This window comes from Solanum lycopersicum, chromosome 8, assembly GCF_036512215.1.
Source record: "Solanum lycopersicum chromosome 8, SLM_r2.1".
Lineage (NCBI taxonomy): Eukaryota > Viridiplantae > Streptophyta > Magnoliopsida > Solanales > Solanaceae > Solanum > Solanum lycopersicum.
Genome location: NC_090807.1, coordinates 8,516,647 through 8,534,935, shown reverse-complemented (window position 1 = coordinate 8,534,935; position 18,289 = coordinate 8,516,647). Strand labels below are relative to the sequence as shown.

At 37.6% G+C, this 18,289-nt stretch overlaps 1 long non-coding RNA gene across 1 annotated transcript in view; it reads left to right on the top strand.

Moving 5' to 3' along the window:
* The first annotated feature begins 875 nt into the window (after positions 1-875).
* The window catches only part of LOC104648655 (uncharacterized), a 38,360-nt gene continuing 20,946 nt past the window's right edge, over positions 876-18,289 (top strand). Inside the window, exons 1-2 of the long non-coding RNA XR_002028385.3 lie at positions 876-1,592; positions 3,970-6,566. This is a non-coding gene — a long non-coding RNA (uncharacterized lncRNA). The remainder of the gene's footprint in view (positions 1,593-3,969; positions 6,567-18,289) is intronic.

Sequence of the window (18,289 nt, the reverse complement as noted above, 5' to 3'; positions counted from 1 at the left end):
AATGGAAACTCTCTTTGAACTGCTTTCGACTTTTGACAGTCGAATATAAGGAGAGATTCGTATTTGCCGGAATTTTAATATCTTGATTGCACGTCTTGAGTTGTGGTAGCATTTAGAATTGGATCAAGTGCCATGATTTGTTTCATAGTAAAATCAGAATAATCATCCAACGTTGGTGGTTTTCAAGTTGATGATCCGGGTACGTCAGCATTGAAAAAAATCACCTAGTTGACTTTTGAGCTTCATCTATATAAGATAAAAATCGTTAGTTAATAACAAATTTTTAAATGGAAATACATGTCATCATAATATTTATATCATACCATCATTGTTTGAAATGTGAACGTGTTCATCCATTGAAACAAAAGGCTGATCCATTGGAGCTTAATCAGATTGTGCAACATTTTGAGTGACGTCGTCCTAATATTAGTGCTGACACCAAATTTTGGTCTGATAGTTTTTAAAAATAATACTTTTTGAGTATCTTATTTTAAATAGTTTAAAATGTGTTTTGTCACTTTAATGCAATTTGTAGATAATCGTTCTTTTTCTCAAAATATTAAGATTTTTATCGGTTATTATGTTTAATTATTTTGTCACAGTCAAACGTTCAAATATTTATTCATTTTATAAAATTATTATTTCTGTTAAATTGCATTTCTTACATATAATTGATTACGTTAATCACATTTTTTTATATTTATTTTTTCTCTGTTATATTGTTAATATTTATTTTGATATTTTGTATAGTCCAAAAATCTATACATAAATGTTTTATCAACCAGCGATTTTATGGGCCACAATCTTGAGCACTAACTTGGTCCCATTGTATAACAATGGGATCCTACTTAAAAAAAAGTTTTTCCATTAGGTTAGGGGGTGGATAATATTTTGAGACTAGGGATGAAAACTTTCCAAAATAAAAAAACCCTAAAAGTTTCTCCTCATATTTTTGGCTAGGAGTCGGCAACCATCCAACCTTCCATTTTTCTTTCTCCTCCATATCCAAAAAACCATCGGGAATCTATGGCCTCTTCTTCACTGAAACAGCTAGCCGACCAAACGACCAGCAACAAAATAGATCCAAAAACGACCTTCAAAATGCAGCTGGAACAGCCACTCAAATAGGCAACTACCTAACCCCAACTCGCCTGAAATCACCATTGGTCCTGCCATCTTCTTCCCCAACTCAACAACCACAAAAGTCCCTCCTTCGTTTCCTCCTTTTTTCGGCGACGAATAGCCGCAAATCTTAACCAATAACCACCAGACCCACCTCCATCCTCCCCTTTCTTCTCCAACATCAACAGAAAAAAATTTAACCATCATCTTAGAACAAAAAAAAAAAGAAAACAAATCCATTTCACCACAAAAATCTTATCGTTTTCTCTTTTTCCAGTGAAAAGTCGTCGAAAACGATCCAACAATCAGACCACCGCCTGTCCTTTCACTTTTCCCCTTAACGATTCTATATTTTTTGCAGGTGAACTATATCAACAAATTTGTGAGCAAACAACAGCAGTAACCAAAATTTCTAAGGAGCAACAAAACCAGTCACGAGGAAGAGTGACAACAACAACAAATCTCTGACGGTCAGGTCCTCTTTTAGTTTGAATTTTATTGTTATAGTGGTTTTTGGTGATATTATTATTGATTATTACTATTTGTACTTTTGCTTTGTGCATTTATTAGTGAGATGAACTTACTATTTTATTTCCCTTTATTATTTTTTTTAATTTTATTCTTACTCATTTGACTGTTTAAAGTTGTTGGGTTGTGGTTATTATATATAGGTAGGTTATATTTTATTATTTTTATTCTATGAAGTTTTTCATATCCATTTATTAAGATTAATTTTTATTTTTTTTAATTTTTCACTGTTTGGTAGCTTTATTAATATGTTTAAGATTTTGGTGATTTTTGAGATTATTAGACTTTTTTGTTAATTGTTAATTATTTCTTTGTAATTGTAGTTATTTTTATCTATTAGTTTCTATGCCCATTTATGTTTCTTTCGTTTTTGTTAAGTACTTGGTTTGGCTAATTTCTAATTTATTAATGGGTAGTGTTAATATTTTCATTAAATTGTTACTTCTATGTTAACATTAGGTATTTCCTAATATATTTATCCCGGTTGTTGTTACTTTATTATTGATTAAGATATTTTAAATTTCACATTATATTTTTTTTGGGTCTATTTAAATTACAAGTAAAATGACCAATGACAAAATCTCTCCGTCGATTTTGGATGCCTCCCCAATGATAAAAGACCAAAATTTTTATTTAAATTCATAAAACTTGTTTATTAAATTGTTAAAATTATCAATGAAAGAATTTCTTCGTCGATTTCGGAGGCATCCCCAATGTTAAAAAAATGGAACTTATATTTATGTTTATGTTTATGTTTTGCTTGTTAAAATAGACAGATGAAAAAATTACCGTCGATTTTCAAGGCCTTCCATGTTAATAAGAAGGGTTTTTATTTTTAAGTTATTATTTCATCTATTCAATTTTATTCATATTTATTTAATAAAAATACTTGTACTAAGTGTGTTTACACGTACCCAATGCATGCTTCTTTGAATCTATTCAAAAAGGACTTCGAATTTATATTTTTGAATTCATTATTTTGTATATATCGATGTTAGGCAAACCTCAGACCGATATTGTTATTTTGTTTTATTGTGTATATTGCATGTTTATTATATGTGTACATTATTTTATTCTCCTGCTCAATTTGTAAAAGATGAATTCAGTTGGGAAGCATAGGTGTGGATTTCGAAGGATGCCTAACCCCTTTCCTTCGAAATAACTTGAACCCCTTACCTAGAATCAAATTGGTTTCATAGACTCTCTTTTAAGTTAATTAATTAATCGATTTTCTAGTTTTCCTAAAAAAATTAGGTGGCGACTCCCTTTAATCCCCTTAAACTCATTTTACCCCCACCCCCCCTTTTCCCTTTCACCCGTATTAAAATTCTTTTAACTAGTTCTTTTTAATTGAGTCACCAGGATGTTGCTTCTAATTTAAAGGATCACAACAATTAGTTTTCAGACAACGTCAATATATTCTAATTTTTTATATGAATTAAATTAACTGAATTCATACATATATGAAAAACAAAATTTCATACATTTTTATACAACATTTATACATTATTCCTATATGTATGAAAAAACACTTTCGTACATAATTAATACAAAATTTTACATTATTCACATAGATATGAAATATTTTCTATTAGTCATTTAAAAGTCATACACTGATCATAAACATAGACAAATAACACAAATACTACTACATACTATGATCAAACAACATTCATACAAAGAACATACATTGATCCATACATGTTGTGCATCTGTTGTTGGTTGACCTCTTGACAATATAATCTCTTCAAATATCAGCTTAGTCGAGTTATTGACGTAAGTCTTGATTTCAACCATGTGCTTGTCAACCTTATGAATATAAAAAAATATATTAATATAATAACATAAAACCTACAATAATAATATTAGTTAATTTAAATGTGATTGGAACTAACATTTAACTTTGAGCTCTTTTAACTCCGCCTTAACTTGTTCATTAAACAGTAATAAGTTTTGATATTTATAATGTAATATCTAAAAACTATTTTAATCGTAAATTTTTATTTACCTCTGCAATTTCTGCTTTCAACTCTACATATTTTTGTTCAAAATCAATGTCATGGTTTTCCGAGGTTCATTTCTCTTCAGAATCATGGTGACGGGGAGATTGATTTAAAATGGTTTCATCCATGACATTGAGCTCTTCTTGAGTAAAAATCATATTTCTGAGTTTATGCTACAGAAAAAAAATATATGAGAATGTAATAATTTATAATTACTTTAATAATTTTTAATAAAAATTACCTGGTTATAATGTGTTCTGAATATTGTTTTCTTCAAATCATAAAAAAAATATGTCATTTTTGTCTTCCACTTCAGGATACGCAGTGTGTGATCTGAAGCATGGATAGCAATTGTGTTGTCAAATGGATGACAACACTCATGAAACCATACCTGCAAGGCTATATGGAACTGACTGAACTTGAATAACGAAGGATTTTTTTTCCAATTTATGAAAGCACACTTTAAGTGTTAATTTAAAACACTCACTTCCCCATGAAAATATGTCATACTATCCAGACTCTACTAAATAAAAATATAATTTAGAAATGGTTATTTTTTATGGGTTTGAAGCAGTCAGAAATGAAAAAATGAAGTACAAAATTCCAATTTTTAAAGAGTCATCCTTTTCCCAATAGTTTTTTCAGTTTAAACTTATGGTAGAAATCTGACTTGGGTACTTTGTTCATATTCCCAAAATTTTCTTGGATAAGTATATTTGGAATAGACTGATCAGAAACAAAATTAAAAATTAGTCCAGATTTTAGACCGGTTATAGCGACAAATTCTTTTAATCCAAAGTGTAACTCTGTACCATTTATGTTTATGATGAACATATCATCTCTGATATTTTCAGTTTCAAGAAGAAAAAATATGACGCAACAATTGACATTGAATTTTTATGTTATGTAAATCATAAAAAAACAAATGGTATTTCTTGTAGAAATTGTTGGGACCTATCTTGAACGAGGAAGGTCAACAGATCAGCGAACACATTCATGTTTGTACATGAAGACAAATATGTTTGTACCTTCTTCTCCTATAAAATTGGTAAAACTAAATTAAAACCTTTAACATAATATGTAATTTCATAGAAAAATCATTAATACGATGCCATATTAATGGACAACCAACTCAATTCATACACAAATCATACAACTAATACATCAGTCCATAGATAATTCATACAATATTTATTCATATTAGAATTTTTTAAAAAACTAATATGTGAATTTCAAACTACAAAATAAAAGTCATACGGGATCAATAAATCAATTCGTACATCAAAGTCAAACACAAATTATACAGTGGTAATGCATATTATAATTGTCAAAATTCTACGATATGCCTATAAATTCGAAGTGTTCGCAACCAATTTCAATACTTTTTCATTTTTTTGATCTTTTATTTTTTAATTCGTCCACAAAATCAGATTCTGACGATGTTCAAATTTCTTTTTCCTTCCTCTTCTTCCCTTTTTCCTTTGCCTCTTTTTTGTTTTTTTTAATCTTTGATTTAACAGAACTAGCCGTCTCTTTTTCCATATGATTTTTGCGGTTGAATTTGAGTCAAAATATTGAATGAAGGAACATGAAAGTCATCAGATGATGACTCCTCAACCAATATTCTACTTTTACTGGGTGTTCCACTAACTTTGCTCGACATTCTATACGAACTTAACAAAAAATCATTTATCAAGATTTTAAAAAATTGTTGAATCGTGTTGTGTAATAGAAAATGTGGATGTTTGAGTTATGAATTTGGAGATGAAATTGATCTATGAGGCGTGATGGGGATGGGGATGAATCAGGCATGATGGGAAGGTGATGAGTGAGGCGCGTTTAGGGATTGATGTGTGAGGCGTAATAGGTACAGTGATCAATCAGACCATTCGGGATGATAATGATTGAGGCGTGTTGGGGAAGTTGAATGCTGTTTGTGTTGGGTGTGATGGAGGTGAGTAGTTATTGGGCGATGGTAAAGTAGAGATTTAATTAAAATCATATCCCTAATATTTAGTTTTTGTTTTGAAAAGGTAACTCTATAATGTAAAATTTGATTAATAATAATTTATTATTTATTTTGAAAATTGTAAAAGGTAACTGTACTATTAATTTGTAAAAATTTAAAGAGTTTTATTTTAAGAAAGGTAACTGAAAAAATAAAAATAAATATGTAGACATATTAATTAGTATTGAAATAATTACCTATATTTTATTTTTAATTAAATATATTTTTATTTGATATGATATAACTCGATAATAATCTGCTATAAGTAATTTATTTTTAAAGAGTATTTATAACTCGATATATATCGTCTTAAATATGTATGGGTGTTATTTTAATTTCTAAACAAAATGATTCAACACCAATGCATATAACCTGGCCCAACCCATTTGCTCTTCACGAAAGAAACCCATCAACAATACAGCGCACAACAAAAGTGATATCGTCTTCTTCACCCAAAAATCTTGTCAAATCCAAAAATCCACCAGCAAAACTTGGCGCATCAGTATATGCCCATACGCCTGTCATCCTCGTGTCTAATCGTCTCTTTTTTTCCCTATTTCGCGCAGCCACAGGCTGCACAACATCTTTCTCTATTTGCCTTTGAAAAAAGAGAGATTTTAAATTTTTGCTCAACGGTTTCCCCCCTAAATTGACCTCAACTTTTCCTCCATATAAACTACCCTTAACCATCAACCAAGGGAGGATCTTAGAGGTTTTGGAGTTTGAGTTCCTAAGAGAAATATCCACTTCTACGCTTTTAAAATTTTATAACTAGTTTTCTGAGTATGAATACTGAAAAGATCGCCTCTTAGATTTTCTTGGTTTGTTGTTCGTATTCGAATTTCGTGCTGGAAGAATTGTTGCCCTTCTCAAGCTTGACGTCCCAGCTCGATGCTCCAAGAGAGGTAACCTCGGCTCCTCTTGTATTTTGTTTCAATGTAGCATATCGTGGTGTGTTCGAGTACTTCACCGTTTCTTACTTGTATGTCTTATGCATTTTAACAGCCTTGGAATGTGTTGTTGTCTTAGCTTTGGATCTGCCCGGCGGATGCAAGCTTTGCCTAATCGTTAATCTTAATTCGTCTAATTTGATATCGTTGACTCTGTAGCTTTAATATATATTGTGGGTATTGTTATGAGTTTATCCCTTAAATGTTTGTCTCATCGAGTTGGTACTTAGCCTAGCTCGAAAGATTTCTTTTCTGTCTTTTAAATGATATTATGATTCCTGTATTGAGTTAATTCATTGGAGATTTCTAAGACATGTACTCCTCCCCCCTTTTTCCTTTGTTCGAAGTCGGGAAACTTTTTATATCCCATGATTGTCCCATTTGTAGTCTATTGTTGTATTAGATAGAAAGCTTGTTGTAGTTGTGGCCCCATTTAATCTTGACTAGCATTTATTTGTCACTAGCTACTTCTCAAACTCTATTCTTAGTCAATGACAGGTTACTGCCTTGATTTTCCCCCTTGTCGTTTGAAATTTAAGTTTACTGTTGGAATGTATGCGTTCACTTATATTAGATAGGACCTGGTCCCCTTAACAATATTTTACAATAAATAAAGCACAAAGACTGAAAGTAAACGAGACAATCACTTTTACATGGAAACCTCCTTGATCAAGGGAGTAAAACCACGACCTATTCTTGACTGAACTTTTCAACAACCAAGTTTCACTAATTTCAACAAGCAAAAGTAAAAGTCGGTTAAAAAATAAGAGACTAACCTTCTAGCCTCTTCACTAAGCAATAGACCCTATTACTTAGCTAAGCACGAGCAGATACAACAATACTCAATAAGAACCTAGTTACCCGTAACTAAATCCCTTAAAATGAAACACCCAAGATTTGAAACGTTTCTGTCGAGTTCGAAACGAGTCCTACAATTTTAGAACAATTACAAGCAAATATGAGACCAACAAATAACAAGAAGAACTGAAAGCCCTTTGATCAATATCTTGCTTTTTTTATGTTTGCTGGTATGGTTTTCTTTTTGAATGAATGAATAATGTGTTGTGTTTTGTTTTATATACATCATCAAGATTTGTTGTCTATCAAACAAAAAGACCTAGTCACTTCTGATTGACGAAGTACACTGCTCCTCACAGACCTCTCTGACGCAGACAACTTTTATAGTTGTCTTGTACTTTTCACAGTTGGGATTAGTTTCATACTCTGCAAAGGACCAGGTCCCTGCACTGGTGAGGAATCATCAAAACATCTTGAGGAGAGCCTCCTGTCAATTTCCCCCCTTTTGATGATGACAAAACAACCTGCATTTGTTCCTCACACACATTAATTCATAAATACATAGAGCATTATATCAGACATAATTCCCCCCTTAAACCACGTCATAATTCCGCCTTAAAACATGCTTTCCCATGCATCTCCAATCAGACATCATTCCTCCTTAAACCATGCCATAATTCCCCCTTAAACTATGGCATAATTCCCATGCATCTTTAACTGAACGGCTACTACAATTTTCCCCCCTTTTGACATCATCAAGAAGGAGGGACAATAAACAATTGAAAAAATAAACAAATAAGAACAAGAGAATGTAGGTCTATACATACAGAACATGTGAATGTCAGCAAAAAGAGATGATAGAAATACATAAAAACTATGCATAAAACAACATCAAGATGCGATCAAATAAATACAGGCCATTGAACATTAAAACTGCATCGCACCACTGAAAAGAAAAGAGTACAATGAGAAGGACATACATAATAGGACACATTTAGGATGGGGGGGGGAGGGTTGAAGAGTTCGCAAAAGCAGAAACACTCACTCATTTGCATCTTCATGAGCCTTAATGAGTTGCTTGTTGAGAACTTGAACTTCCTCACTTAGTAAGGCATTCGTAGCTTTTAGGTGATCATTTTTTGTCCTCAATTTTCTTAACTCTGAGCCATAAACCTGACTAGGACCAGTTCCTCTTGAGATCACTTTCTGAAGTTCAGACTTAAGAGTGACCACCTCAACTTTCTTAGCTGCCAAGAGACAGTTAGATCATCCACTTTTCCCTTAAGAACGGACTGTTTCTCCAATATTGTGCAACCTGTGAGCACCCTGGTGCATCCCCTTCAATACACTCGCAATCCTGGAGAGTAGTTTTTGAGAACATCTGTTTGAAAGTATCTAGTACGCCCATCCCTAAGGGCACCTCAAAGTGATGGAACACCCAGTTGAGAAGATAGACGTATGGAATTCCATGATTCCATATTTTCCAAGTCATAACACGGTGGATGTTCTCAAGCATGATTGTTGGAAGATTGATCTCTTCAGGGTCGCTCAATTTTTCCATCAGAAAAAGATCAGCAGCAGATACAACTGTACGTTTCTCTGACCTAGGAACCATGACCTTGTTAACAAACTCGAAGGTCAACTGCAATTCTCCCTTGAGATATTTTTTTGTACCCCTGCCTGCTTAGGTTCACCCTTCTTTGAGGCTAGTTCAGTTAATGCTGTAAAGGGCCTACATCTTTCAATTGAGCAAATTTCAGCAGTAGGCACACTCAGAATGATCCCCAATGTTTCCTCACTAAGACTTATCTCTACCCCTTTAGCGGAGGTAAAAATACTCCCATCATCAAGAAAGTCCATGTTGTAATAAAACTCGTGCACTTCTGGTTCATGAAGATATGGGACTAGAGGCTCAAATAAATGTACCCATTCTTGTATAGTAACAGCATCAACAAGGGCTACCATGACGTGCTCTGTCAGAATATCTTTAGCAAATACTCTACCATTCAAAACCTTTTGCAGTTTCATTCTCTCAACCCTTTTTTCTCTTGTCATGTCATATTTCATCAGACTTTACCTTGGGGACCAGGTTCATTTACAGATGAAACTTTATATTTTATTTTCTTATGGGTTATCTTCTTTTTAACCTTCTTGACTAGAGGTTACTTTAGATTCTTTTGACCCTCATTAACTTTCTCCTTTGCACCTCCTGATCCCCTTCTTCGTTTTGCCACAGATTTGGCAACATCCTCTTACTTTGAACCACTATCCTCGACGGGGATCGGGTCAACAACGGGGTCCTCTTAAGTTAACCCTTGAATTCTTTGTTGTCTTCTTCTTTGTGTTTGTACAACATTTGCCGCCATAGCACTACCCAACACCTTTTGTGTGGCACTTCGAGTGCCATATTTCCGTTTACCTTCCTTCACATTAGATTTAATCAACTTTCCTTTCCCTTTTCTCTTTCTTTCCTCATCACTATCAGTATGAGTGTACTCCATATCGTCCGTGTTTCCCAACCTAATTTCTTGTTCTTGACAACTAACAAGAGAATGAATGCTTCCCCTCATTCCTTGCCTCTTCCATCGTAAAAGCACTTCTTCCTCCTCTTCCTCCCCTTCAGATTCCACATCAAAAGACTTGTGAGTGTTATCAAAGATAGGTTGACTTTTAGTGATAACCTGATCTGGCGACCTAAACGTCTCATTCAACAACAAGGTATGGGAGTCATCCCTAAGTGAGGACACACTTTGTATTTCCACCAATTAAGCTCGTGCTTTGAGAATGCAAGATTCTGGCCTTTTTCCCTCATGAAGATCACCTTTAAACAACCTTTCAGTTATTGACGATGAAACTACCATCTAAGCACCCTCGATTTCATCAGAACCTTGTTTAGAACTTGGTTTAGGCACTAATTATGCTTCAGATGTATGAGAATTTTTCTCAAACAACACCAGTGTAGGGGTACACGATACTCCGTCCATTCTAGGATGAGCAAATCGAACTTCAACTGGATTTACAGGAGATACAGGTCTTACTTGTGTTCTATTTTCACACAGAGGGGTTAACGACGACTCTTTAGAACGGGGATGGAGAAATGACGACTCTTTCGAACGGGGATGGAGAAATTGAATGAACTGGGTTTTTCGATTTTTGGAGAGATATAGGCTTGCAAAGAAGAATTAGACTTAGACATTTTGAGAAATAGAAGGCAAGAGAAAGAAAAAATTAATCAGAAAGCAAGAGTATAGAATTATTTTTTAAGTTTGTTGAGGAGAAACTAAAATATTTAAAACAAGATGGAATCGGGTCCTAAACAGTGTCGACTCTTCATTTTCAAAAAGAAAGGATATTTGAAACTGATGAGACTAATAAGACGAAGACACGAGGTGATGATGTAGACATTTGTCAGTGTAGTATTAAATGATACTATCATTGTAAGGGACCAGATCCCCCTTATGATTTGTCTGCCCAATTTTTGTGTGGTTTCATCATCTCCTCAGCTATTCATACCATGAGTGTATACCTGCAGTAAGGTACAAATCGTGAATTCTCAAGCACGTAATGTTTATTAGAACATAGATACATGTCCTCCTAAGCATAGCCATTTTAGATCTCCTTAATAGTCTTGTTCGAGAGTTATGCAAGCTTAACCATTCCAAGTCTCAGTCTATTTTTAAGAAAACTTTACTTTTGACTTTGTGAATATATCAGCCAATTGATGTTCAGTGCTGGAGAATCTCATCAACACATTCATGTTTTCTACATTGTCTCGCAGGAGTGGTTGATACGCTTAAAACTTACTTCTCAAATAAGAAGTAAAGCGGTTGTGTCAAGTAAATAACCCAACTAGTGAGGTTGGGATCATTCCCACGAGGAAAATAGTCTAGACTTAACTTCATCCTGTTATTACCATTGTTTGGTCAATGACTTCCTTGGAAAGTAAACACAATAAAAGGGGGGTTTCTATTTCTAAATGAATGAAAATAACTAACGCAATTGAAAGAGACACTTAACAGCTTTGAATGTTGGATTTTATTCAATTAATCAAAATAACTACGGTTTGCGTGTTCCCCACAGGTTCATAACTTGATAATTCTAACTATAACAATTATTTCCTAGTATCTTGCATGCAAAGTGATAAGTTATGTATTTCTAAATCCTTGGTCCTCCATCTAGAAAATCTCACTCCGCACCTTGGTCCGGCTACGTGTGTTGCTATCCTAACCCTTATCTTTACCTCATATTTAGCATCGTATTCGATATTTGACTAAGTTATTACCTCGTACCAATCAATACTAGCCTATTAGATAGTATACACTAAATCTATGTTGATAATTCTTTTCCTATTATCTACCTCCTTGGTCCGGCAAGTTGCATTAAGGCGAGTTCTAACGTTGGTCATCCGTTAAAAAGACTTCTACGCGAAAGAATTATTAATACATTCAAGACACCATTCTAGAACTGTTATTTTAGTTAGGTTTTATCTCATTATTTGTCTGTGGTTCCCACAACCCTAGTTATGGAGTTTAATTACTCATAGTCATAATCACAATATTCAAATATATTAAAATAAGAATTAATGTACTTACTTCAATGTGAAAGAGTAAAATCCGAGAGTTTTCTTGATTAATCACCAAAAATCACCAACAATCAATGATAACCAAAAGTCTAACAATACAATGTTTACTAATATGGTGTCTAACAATATAGAGTCTAACAATGATCCAGAGTCTAACACTGATCCCGGGTCTAACCCCAAAAATGAGGGTTTTCAAACTATTTATAATAAATAAAAACCTAATTAAACAAGGACTCTATTTGATGGAAATCTGCCAAAACGCGGCTGGGTCGACGGACCTCGTGACGGATCGTCATAATCACGACGGACTGTCATGGACTCCATCGTCCCATACTTGTGCAATTTCTTCTGCTGCTCTTCTTCATTACCCTCGACGGCAAGTATGATGGACCGTCATAGGCACAACAGTACGTCGAGGGTCTTCGTTCCAAAACACTTCAACTCTTGGAATATGGGTACTGGATTACTTCTCTGAACTTCATGATGAACCTACAGGACGGACCGTCATAGACACGACGGACCGTCACAAGCTTCGTAACCCCACACTTGGTCAGACTTCCCCATCTTCCTTCAGCAACTGCACTACGTTGCCACCTACGGACCGTCTCAAACAAGACAGACCGTCATAAGCTCCGTAGGTGGTCTCTTCTGCATTTCTTCACTCAAAATCTCCGCATTCAGCTTTAGACAAATTTCCTGCAAAATAAAAAGAAACTTATATAAAAATTAGCACAAAAAGACTTTTGGACACACTAAACTTAAGGAAAATGTACTAATAATACCGTGAAACCACGGTATATCAACACCCTTAACTTAAATTCGTTGTTTGTCCTCAAGCGACGCACCATGACTCCATACAAAATCTTTGTACAATAGTACCCATGGTTTATCCTTTGCAATCATTTGGCTATCAATCCCGATTAATCTCATCAAATCTATGAATGCTAACACTATTAGGATTGAATTCTGTGGGATCAGAACATGACACAGACTCACCATGCACTAACACCTATCCTTTTCAATTTCTCACCGAGGTGCTAAAAATTCCGGTATTGCAACTAGTGTCCTCACTTCAAAACAAAATCCTCCTTTTTCACACAATGATTTCAGTTAGAGTATAAGGATTACTTTTCAACACTCTCTCTCATAACAAAGTCACACTCATTCATACTTATTGCCATATGCTTACCCTTATTTTTACTGCTTTAAGTTTGCTATACAACCCTTAGGATCACGATAGGACTTTCTTAGCTTGTAACATAGGCCCAGGGTCAGGTAGGGTATATTTAGGTATACTTTAGTGACTTTTTGCCCTCCTTAACATATCGACTAAACCTTTCACTTTCTATCATTTTATCTCGCCCATTTCCTCATATGCTTTCACCTTGCTATTTTCTCTTCTTTCTTCATTTGTGTAAGTGACTCTCTTCTTTTCTTGCTTGTATTTCTTGTATATTTTTCTTTTTCTTTACTTTTCTTTCGACTAATTCTTGAGTCACTTTACTTTTGTTCTTTTTCTCTCTTTGTTCTTTCAACCCCACTTTCCAGAGAATTCATAATAGCCACCCTCAACTCATGGCTTTGCCATGAGTCAAGGTACACAATACCCAAAGTTGGGTCAGGGCCATAACGAAGGTTGTTTACTGCATTAGCCACCCTCAACTTATGCTTTTGGCATAAGCTGAGGTGCACATGTCCAAGGAGGGACCAGGTCCAACAATTTGTTCCCAGAAAAGATCAGTTGGGATGAAAAAGAAAGGTCTAATTTAAGCTCAGATCATTTGGATCAAAGAAGGATAAATTTCATTTGGTTTCTTTTATTTAGGCTAGAAATGGCTATATTGAATAAGGGCCTATGATCCTTTCCTAATTGTCTATTACAGCTTACTTTTAGCAGGACTAACCAGGCAAGTTCTAGCTCAGTACCAATAGTGGATTATTTGAATTTTCCTCACACTCACTTGACATTTCATCACTATACCAGATTATCAGACACCTAGTTCAAATTTTAGACTTAGGGTAATGCAATGGTGTACCCCTATGTCATGCTTAGGGCCACACAATTATCAGTTACTATGCCTAGTCATGCATCATTTTCCAGTTTATTAGGATATCATTTTAGCCATCATGCTCCAGAATTAAACTATGTACAAAAGATATAAACATGGCGGTTCAACAGAAAAAGTAATCAGTCTTTTGGGGAAAAAAACACATGCAAAAAACCCCCAAAAGAGAATAGTGAATTGGGCTACTCAGACTTCACCCTAACACTCACTTTCCATTTACCCCACCCCCAACAAAAAACATGCAATTGTCTCCAATGCATAAAAATTTAAATACTAAAGTGGTAGGTGAAGCAAACCTGCGGCGCAAAGCACTGTAGATCAGCAAGCTGGTGGGTCCGGTTCCCCGGAACCCACGTCCTCTGCAATCTTGACACCCTCAGTGGTGTCCTCAGCAACAACCGCACCATCAGTGGTGCCTCCTGCTATATCCACAGTGTGGGAGCTAGATGCCCCAACTGCTAACTCAGATGCTCTCATTTGGTGCGCCTCCTCCTCAGCAAGTGAGGATCTCTTCACAGCCTCCATCTCTCGGCGCTCCTTCTTCCGTGCTCGTGCCTCGTCCTCTGCTCGACCCTATGCCTCTTGGAATTCTCTCGAGGGGGAGGTAGTGGAATCTCTTAAGTGGCAAATAGGGCCGCCAACACTGTGTCTTCAGCAGGCTCGACAGAAGTGGCCTAAGACTCCGGCACCCTAGCCTCTAAGATCGTGTCAATATCTGCACGAATACTGTCACCTACAGCCTTAAGAGTTGACACATCCATCGGAGGGGCTGGTCGGGCTAACACCCTCAACTCAAAGGCGTCCAAGCGCTAGTGAACCTCAACGATCTTCTGCTCTGTATACTGGACTATTTTCCGCTCTAGGCTCTCTTTTGACTCATGATGCAGAAGTGTAGCCATTTGTGCCTCTAATTTTTTTACCCTAGCAAGCGGGACCAGTGCTGGTAGAGGGGTTATGCGAGAGGAGCTCGGGGCAGTGCTACTACCCGGGATAGACTCGACCGGGGTAGTGTCAGTGGACGCCGCCTGTGTAGCCGTGCGGGCCTGGGCTACCATGTCAGCAAGATCATCAGCAAGTGGGGGCAGCTGTGGATGGGGCCCTCTGCGTGGAGACAACTCATTGGCCTCATCTCTAATGAGGCCAACGTCAACAGTGCCCTGAGGGGTCTTGAGCTGATCTACGTGCCATATAGGCACACCTGCGGACCTGCAGAGAGCAAAGATCATGCACGGGAAAGGGTAAGTAGTAGTGAACTTGAAAGCCCTCTCGTGCATCACTGTTTGTGGAAGCAACGCAAAGTCCACCTCGAACCCGGCTATCATCGCCGCCATCAACACTACTCGATCCCATGTAACGATATTATCAGCAGCTGTGGGGGAAAGTCAGTAACGGACAATCAGCCACAAGAACATCACCGTGAAAGTGAGGTTGGCATTCTTGATGGCCCCCTTTGGCTCAGTTACCCAGTCGGCACCCTCTCCATCAACTGATAGGTGTAGGGCCATCCACCTCTTTGTGGTCTTTCAGTGATGGCTCGCGTAGGAACTGGCCATCTTTAACTATCTGTCAGCGGTAGTCAAACTCGGTAGTGAAAGGGGTCCGAGTAGCATCAACACCCTCGCCGTATAGAACCCGTACTCGGACCTGCTCTAGTGGGGCCTGTTTAGCGGGGGCGGCCCGCCTATCGATCTGTGATCGGAGAGTCGCTACGTAGGATGCGTAGAACTCTCGGACCATTTCTTCATTGTAATGTTCCAACGGACATGTTGTCCACTCCAAGCGATGCCTGTGAAAAGATTGTGGATCTCAGGCATCGTCGGGAGACTCCATGTAAGGACCCGCCGCTCCAAGGTGAGTGTTCGAGTCATCACTCCTTTATCAGTCAGGAACTTGGCATCGGAGTAGACTTGAAATTGCCCGTTGACACACGACCAGTTGGGCTGGTCAGTGGCTGGGTTGGGGACCTAAGATGGTGAACCTGATGTGGCTTCTGAACTGTCAGCCTCATCAAATGAGGCCGACGCTGCAGCGGCAGCGGGTGCGGGAACCTCAGCAGAGCCAGAGGCTTCCTTTGACCACGATAGTCCTACGGAGCCAAACTCTCTATCTTCATTTGTGGCTGACGCAGAGGGTGTGTCGGTCAGTGTGCGCTCTTCATCAGACAGGGAGGCAGTGACTACGCCAGACGCCACCTATCTGGGTGTGGCTTTTGGAGCACGTGCAGCACGGGAAGGGGTGGAAGTTCCTGGGGGCAAATACTCGGGGTCACGCTCATCATCTGAGCCAATGACCATGCGGGCAGACGGGGCGACAGACTACGATCGCCCGCGTGCGTAGATTCGGTCTTGCTTGGGTGCCATAGTAGATAGTACCTTTAAAGGATCAATATTAGTATGAGAAGTGGCAAACAAGACAAGAAAAACCACAGAAACAATTAAAATAGTATGTCATTACTATGGTAACAGGGACACACGACGGGCCTGGTGACTGTTCGTCGTGACTATGACGAACCATCATGGGCTCCGTCGTGTTTTACTTAAACTACGTATATATGGAGAACCCTGAAGAAGAGTCTCTGACTAGTATGACGTTATGTGCAGGATGGACCGTCACAGGTATGACAGTCCGTCTTAGGTGTCCGTCGTAGGACACTTGAAAAAAATATGGAGACCTTTAGGACAGGGGTCTCTGACAGTCATGACGGTCATGCAGGACGGACCGTAGTGGGTATATGACGGTCCGTCACATGTTTCCGTTGAAGGACACTTAGAAAAAGTGAGAGAACCTTAGAAACAGGGTCTCTGACAACCAGAACGGTTGTGCAGGACGGACCGTCGTGAAGACGACGATCCGTCACATGTGTCCGTTCGGGAACACTTGTAAAAAAATGAGAGACCCTTAGAAATTGGGTCTCTAACAACCAGACGACGGCCCGTCACATATGTCCGTTGGAAAAGGGTGCTAGGGCTTTTGGAACAAACCCTACGACGGTCCATCGTGGGTACGATGGTCCGTCATCGGGGTCTCATTCTGTATATCAGTGACAGAACTGGGAGTACCCCATGCATCCCCAATGAACCCTGGTCAAACTTGTAGTGTTTTGGACCTACATTTGTCTAACCCAACTACCTAGGAAACTAGCAATGCAAAAGCACCTATGTCTAGGGTTATAAACACGGCAATTTCAAACATTTTTAACCTAGGTTAGACAGAATCTTTTAAAAGAGACAAACATATGATGAAGAACTAAGCTAATACTAATTAATAAACAAAAATGCAAGATAAATGAGTAGAAATTAGATACACATACCTTAGAATTGGAGAAAAAACAAGATGGGCAAGTACTCTATGAACAAGAAGACACCCACAGCACCAACTCCGACTAGTAGATGATAACTTCTAGGGCTTTGGAGAATTTTGGGGGAACAATGATCGAGGGAGAGAATGTGGAAGTTGAAAAGAAAGGGAAATGGGAGGTAAAATGAAGGAATGGGGTGAAATGAGGGGTTGGGGGGTTTAAACGGTCTGATTTTGAAAAAGACTCTAGCCGGGTCGGGTCGGGTACGACTCATTAATTATGCAACGACTCCGCGACGACGGTCCGTCTCAGTTGTGACGATTCGTCGTGTGTTCCCTAGTTTTATAATGACAGAAAAACGTACCTGATATGATGGAGGCATACGACGGTCTGTCGCAGGTGCAACGGTCCATCGATGTATCCGTCAGTGGCTGCTGCAGAGTAATTTTCTGCAGAATTTCCTGGTGATGTGACTACAAATTTAAAAACCCATTAGTAGAAAAAGGCTACCATTAGTAAAAAGACTATAAGTATTGGGTTTCCTCCCAACAAGCGCCTGATTTCATGTCGCGGCACGACTAGGGACACTAGATTACTCAGCCTTCATCAAGATGGTTTGACTCTATTACTTTATTCCCCGATGCTTTATGCCCAAAATAGAGTTTTATTCATTCTCAGTTAACCTCAAACCGCACTTCCTCGGATTTTAACTCAACTGCTCCATGAGGGAATACTTGGGTAATCAAGTAAGGGCCAGTCCATTTGGACTTGAGCTTGCCCGGAAGACAAGGCACCCAGAACTGTCTACAAGCACCAAATCCCCAACCAAAAACTCTTGTTTTGCACTTTTTTCTTCATTCTATTTCTTCATCTTTTCTTTGTGGGATATGGCTGATACCAATTGGAGCTCACCACTCTGCCTCATGGTCCTACA